The sequence below is a fragment of the Salmo trutta genome, chromosome 39 (genome assembly GCF_901001165.1).
Source record: "Salmo trutta chromosome 39, fSalTru1.1, whole genome shotgun sequence".
Lineage (NCBI taxonomy): Eukaryota > Metazoa > Chordata > Actinopteri > Salmoniformes > Salmonidae > Salmo > Salmo trutta.
The window spans coordinates 8221410-8227836 of record NC_042995.1 but is presented as its reverse complement, the minus strand read 5'-3'; the positions used below and the strand labels follow the sequence as shown (position 1 = coordinate 8227836).

Sequence of the window (6427 nt, the reverse complement as noted above, 5' to 3'; positions counted from 1 at the left end):
GCAATCAGTAGCTCTATTGATATCTTCTACCTGTACATGTGGTAGAGCAACTTTTCATTTGTTTCTGTTTACATAAATAAATACAGAAGTAAATGAATGAAATTTGTTTAGAGCGCATGGGTCTGAGTGTGTCTTTATAAATGTGTGTCCCAATTTACAGCTGCTAATGGCTAGAGGCATCCTTTCATCTCTTCCCTGTCCCCTCCTCTCCTCTTCTCCGTCTATGAACCATATGCAGAGCACAAATGCCCCCTTCTGGCCACGGGATGCCACATGCCACAATAAATATGTTATGGACAGTAGATGGTGCACTTCACCAATTGAACCAATCTAGATGAACAGTGCCTTCAGAAAGTATTCATACCCCTTGACTTTTTTCCACATTTCCTTGTGTTACACTTACAGACTGAATTCAAAATGTATTAATATTTTTTTTCACCCATCTACACACAATACCTCATAATGACAAAGTGAAAACATGTTTTTGAAATTGTTCTACATTTATTTCAAATTAACATTTTTTTAATTTTTTTTTAAATACTGAAATATCTAATTTACATAAGTATTCACACCCCTGAGTCAGTACTTTGTAGAAGCACAATTGACAGCGATTACAGCTGTGAGTCTTTCTTGGTAAGTCTCTAAGAGATTTCCACACCTGGATTGTGCAACATTTGCCAATTATTCTTTTCAAAATTCTTCAAGCTCTGTAAAATTGGTTGTTGATCATTACTGACAACCATTTTCAGGTCTTGCGATAGATTTTTCCAGTAGATTTAAGTCAAAACATTAACTTGGCCACTCAGGAACATTCACTGTCTTCTTGGTAAGCAACTCAATCGTAGATTTGGCCTCGTGTTTTAGGTTATTGTCCTGCTGTTTGATGGAAAGCAAACTGAACCAGGTTTTCCTGTAGGATTTTGACTGTGCTAAGCTCCATTCCATTATTGTTTTGTCCTGAAAAACTCCCCAGACCTTAAACATTACAAGCATACCCATAGCATGATGCAGCCACCACTATGCTTGAAAATATTGAGTGTCGTACTCAGTAATGTGTTGTATTGTACTTGCCCCAAACATAACACTTTGTATTCAGACAAAAGGTGAATTGCTTGGTCACTTAAATATTACTTTAATTCCTTGTTGCAAACAGGATGCATGTTTTGGAATATTTGTATTTTGTACAGGCTTCCTTCTTTTCACTCTGTCAATTAGGTTAGTATTATGGAGTAATTACAATGTTGTTGATCCATCCTCAGTTTTCTCTAATTACAGCCCTTAAACTCTGTAACTGTTTTAAACTTCCCATTGGCCTCATGGTGAAATTGATGCAATTTCAATGTTGTTTGAGTTGCTTTGTGCATCAGCAAATTTGCCTTGAGATGATTTTACTGCAACACTGCTCACTGCAGTGAGTTGCTTGACATAGGTGTTTCCAAAGAGCTGTCAGTCAAGGTGAGCTCATGAATATAAGCTCCCTGCCCACTCAGCCTATCTTTTCAACATTTTCAGAATGACTGTTCGGGACCTTTAATGTCTTTTGAACTGTGTTTCCTGACTGAATCAGCGTTCAAATGTAATGAATTGTGTTTGTGGTAGAGCCTCATTGGCAGCTATTGTTATCATACTGTATGTCTGCATCAGACTGTCGGCTAGACTCAGACCCCATTTAGAACCAGAGGCCTCAATATCCTATCAGACTGTCTGCAATACCCAGACCCCATTTAGAACCAGAGGCCTCAATATCCTATCAGACTGTCTGCAATACCCAGATCCCCATTTAGAACCAGAGGCCTCAATATCCTATCAGACTGTCTACAATACCCAGACCCCATTTAGAACCAGAGGCCTCAATATCCTATCAGACTGTCTACAATACCCAGACCCCATTTAGAACCAGAGGCCTCAATATCCTATCAGACTGTCTGCAATACCCAGACCCCAATTAGAACCAGAGGTTCCAATATCCTATCAGACTGTCTGCAATACCCAGACCCCATTTAGAACCAGAGGTTCCAATATCCTATCAGACTGTCTGCAATACCCAGACCCCATTTAGAACCAGAGGTTCCAATATCCTATCAGACTGTCTGCAATACCCAGACCCCATTTAGAACCAGAGGTTCCAATATCCTATCAGACTGTCTGCAATACCCAGACCTCATTTAGAACCAGAGGTTCCAATATCCTGTCAGACTGTCTACAATACCCAGACCCCATTTAGAACCAGAGGCCTCAATATCCTATCAGACTGTCTACAATACCCAGACCCCCATTTAGAACCAGAGGCCTCAATATCCTATCAGACTGTCTGCAATACCCAGACCCCATTTAGAACCAGAGGCCTCAATATCCTATCAGACTGTCTGCAATACCCAGACCCCATTTAGAACCAGAGGCCTCAATATCCTATCAGACTGTCTACAATACCCAGACCCCATTTAGAACCAGAGGCCTCAATATCCTATCAGACTGTCTGCAATACCCAGACCCAATTTAGAACCAGAGGCCTCAATATCCTATCAGACTGTCTGCAATACCCAGACCCCATTTAGAACCAGAGGTTCCAATATCCTGTCAGACTGTCTGCAATACCCAGACCCCATTTAGAACCAGAGGTTCCAATATCCTGTCAGACTGTCTGCAATACCCAGACCCCATTTAGAACCAGAGGTTCCAATATCCTATCAGACTGTCTGCAATACCCAGACCCCATTTAGAACCAGAGGCCTCAATATCCTATCAGACTGTCTGCAATACCCAGACCCCATTTAGAACCAGAGGTTCCAATATCCTATCAGACTGTCTGCAATACCCAGACCCCATTTAGAACCAGAGGCCTCAATATCCTATCAGACTGTCTGCAATACCCAGACCCCATTTAGAACCAGAGGCCTCAATATCCTATCAGTCAACAACACACCCTGGGCCTCTTTATCTCGAGAGGAAGGCGTATCCCACCTCTCTCTCTCTCTCTCTCCTCTCTCTCTCTCCTCTCTCTCTCTCTCATCTCTCTCTCTCTCTCTCTCTCTCTCTCACATCTCTCTCTCTCTCCCTTGTGTTTGGCCAGGCTGGTGAGAGCACAAACCTTTCTGCAAAACAGGTCACCTACAGGAGACAAATCATAATTTGGGAACCAGGAGAGCATTCGTCTCTCCAAAACCAGGGAACCAGGAGAGCTTTCATCTCTCCAAAACCTGCCAATTCTCCCACGAACTGCTGTAATGTCGTGGATCGAAGATAAATAACGGCCAGCTTGTTCTCTCTCTGTTGTAGTGTTGAGCGGATCAAGCTCCCGCGACACACACGCACACACACAGCTCGGGCGTTCCCGCGACTCCTCAGCGGCCAACGGAAGGGGTGGCAGGAGAGAGGAGAGGGAGAAAGGAGGAGGAGAAGGGGAGAGAGGAGGGGAGGAAACCCAACTGTTTTGGCGCCAGTAAATATAGACTATACGCCAGTAAATATAGACTATAAGCATACACACTGAAATAAGAGGGAAACCGTCGCAGTGCTATTTTATTTCAGTGTGGATGAAACTAGGATGAGAGGACGCCAAAGGAGAGAGACGCCATCGGTGACAAGTTAAAGGACTCCGCTATTGGGTAAGTAGCCTGGCTACTGGTCTGTCTGCTCGTTACACGTAGTGTCTACTCACGACTATACTTGACCTGATTTCCGCGAATTTGTTGACTAGCCGTAGCGCTCCACTGCCTCAGCATCACGGAACAGCGATGAAGGATGGAGGTGAGGAGAGAAGGGGATGGAGGAGATGGAGCAGAGAGAGAGATGCAGAATAGAGGGAAAACGAGTTGAAGAGACAGTGTGTGCTTTCTAATGTAGGCATAATGTATTATAAATTATACAGATCCCGTTAATGCATACATGGAAATGCATGACAATAATGTGAACAAAACAATATGATAATAAATACTACTCTTACATAAATATATAAACGATATACAGTACAGGCATAGCCGGAATTAAGAAATCATAGACCCCGGGCACTGTTTTGTTTTTTTGCCCCCACACACTTCCTGGCCACACCATTATTTCTGTAAACAAATCCATGCACCAAGATGCAATTCAATGCGTGGTTTCCTGTTGAAGAAAAAGCCCCTTTATAATAAAGCCATAATAACATGTGTAATGTAGACTACAGTTGAGCAGGGGCGTTTTTAGATTTCCACACATGGGGAACACTTGTTTGCAGGGTCCAAATATTTGTTTGCCTTTTAAAAACGCATTTCATACAATTCTACATACTTTACATACTTTACATGATAGAAGACATTAGCGGAATCGTTTCTAATACCACACAAATGACCGAAATCAGTGGCTACTCTGACACTAACAAACTGAGATCAATCTGGTCTGGAATTCAAACAAATAATAGCCCAGGCTAATGAAGCGACACACATTGTACAATATTGGGAGGCAATATAGACTATATATACAAAAGTATGTGGACACCCCTTCAAATTAGTGAATTCGGCTATTCCAGCCACACCCGTTGCTGACAGGTGTATAAAATCGAGCACACAGCCATGCAATCTCCATAGACAAACATTGGCAGTAGAATGGCCTTACTGAAGAGCTCAGTGACTTTCAACGTGCCACCGTCATAGGCCACCTTTCCAACAAGTCAGTTCGTCAAATTTCTGCCCCCGCTAGAGCTGGTCCGGTCAACTGTACATGCTGTTATTATGAAGTGTAAACGTCTAGGAGCAACAACGGCTCAGCCGCGAAGTGGTAGCCCACACAAACTCACAGAATGGGACCGCAGAGTGCTGAAGCACGTAGCACGTAAAATAGTCTGTCCTTGGTTGCAACACTCACTACCGAGTTCCAAACTGCCTCTGGAAGCAACGTCAACAAAAGAACTGTTGGTTGGGAGCTTCATGAAATGGGTTTCCATGGGTCTCCCGAGGGCCGCAGCGGTCTAAGGCACTGTATCACAGTGCTAGAGGTGTTACTACAGACCCAGGTTCATTCCCGGGCTTAGCCACAACCGGCCGTGGCCATAGGACGGCACACAATTGGCCCAGTGTCGTCCGGGTTAGGCGAGGGTTTGGCCGGGGGGGCTTTACTTGGCTCATCGCGCTCTAGTGACTCCTTGTGGCGGGCCGAGTGCCTGCAGGCTGACCCCGGTCACCAGTTGAACTGTTTCCTCCGACACATTGGTGCGGCTGGCTTCTGGGTTAAGCTGGCGAGTGTTAAGGAGCGCGGTTAGGCATGTCATGTTTCGGAGGACGCATGATTCCACCGTCGCCTCTCCCGAGACCGCTGGGGAGTTACAGCGATGATTCAAGATTGAAATTGGGGAGAAAAAAGGGGTGAATAATACAAAATACAAAAAAATACAACAAAAAAAGGGTTTCCATGGCCGAGCAGCCGCACACACGCAAGCCTAATGCTTCGATCACACTGACAGTATCATTGCATTTTGGTACACCAGAATTACATTAATTTCCAATGAAACGCTCCGTTTGCCTTGCAGCATTGCGTTGCAGAGGCAGTTGCAGTGCGTTCGGTGTGGTACGTACGTTGGATTTATCGAACGTATGCGTCAAACTGTATGTGTAGACGGCTTGACAGAAATGGTAGCAGAAGGTGAATGTTGAACTTTTGTTGCATGCATATCCAGATGATGCTGCGTACTATTTTGCGCAGCGACGCTGTTGGTGTGATCGAAGCGTAAGATCACCATGCGCAATGCCAAGCGTCGGCTGGAGTGGTGTAAAGCTCGCTGCCATTGGACTCTGGAGCAGTGGAAACGCCTTCTCTGGATAGGTGAATCACGCTTCACCGTCTGGCAGTCCAACGGACAAATCTGGGTTTGGCAGATGCCAGGAGAACGCCAATGCATAGTGCCAGCTGTAAAGTTTGGTGGAGGAGGAATAATGGTCTGGGGCTGTTTTTCATGGTTTGGGCTAGGTCCCCTTAATACTGCATCTAGCTCTGACCTCAACTCCATCAAACACCTTTAGGATGATTTGGAACATCAACAGCGAGCTGGGCCTAATTGCCCAACATCAGTGCCGACCTCACTAATGCTCTTGTGGCTGAATGGAAGCAAGTCCACACAGCAATGTTCCAACATCTAGTGGAAGCCTTCCCAGAAGAGTGGAGGCTGTTATAGCAGTGGGTAAGCCCCTCCATTAACCCGGCCCTGAGTATAGGGAGGACACTCAGACAGTCTCCTCTCTTGCAGAAAATGTGAAAACAAACAGTATGTTGAATAGCTTATTCTAGGCCTTATGTTCTCAAACGGTCAGGAGGACTTGGCTAACACAAATAATAATTTGACAATTTTAATTGTTGCTACATAGGAGAGGACCTAAGTGACACTAAACGATTCCAATATGTTAGTGTAATCATTTATGATGTAGGCCTACCTTTCATGTTTATCTATTTCTTTGACACA

General features: G+C 44.5%; 1 protein-coding gene across 1 annotated transcript in view; it reads left to right on the top strand.

Moving 5' to 3' along the window:
* The first annotated feature begins 3063 nt into the window (after positions 1 to 3063).
* LOC115179232 (paralemmin-1) overlaps positions 3064 to 6427 on the top strand; it is a 15567-nt gene continuing 12203 nt past the window's right edge. Inside the window, exon 1 of the mRNA XM_029740624.1 lies at positions 3064 to 3605. The gene's annotated coding sequence lies outside the window, so the exon portion shown is untranslated. The remainder of the gene's footprint in view (positions 3606 to 6427) is intronic.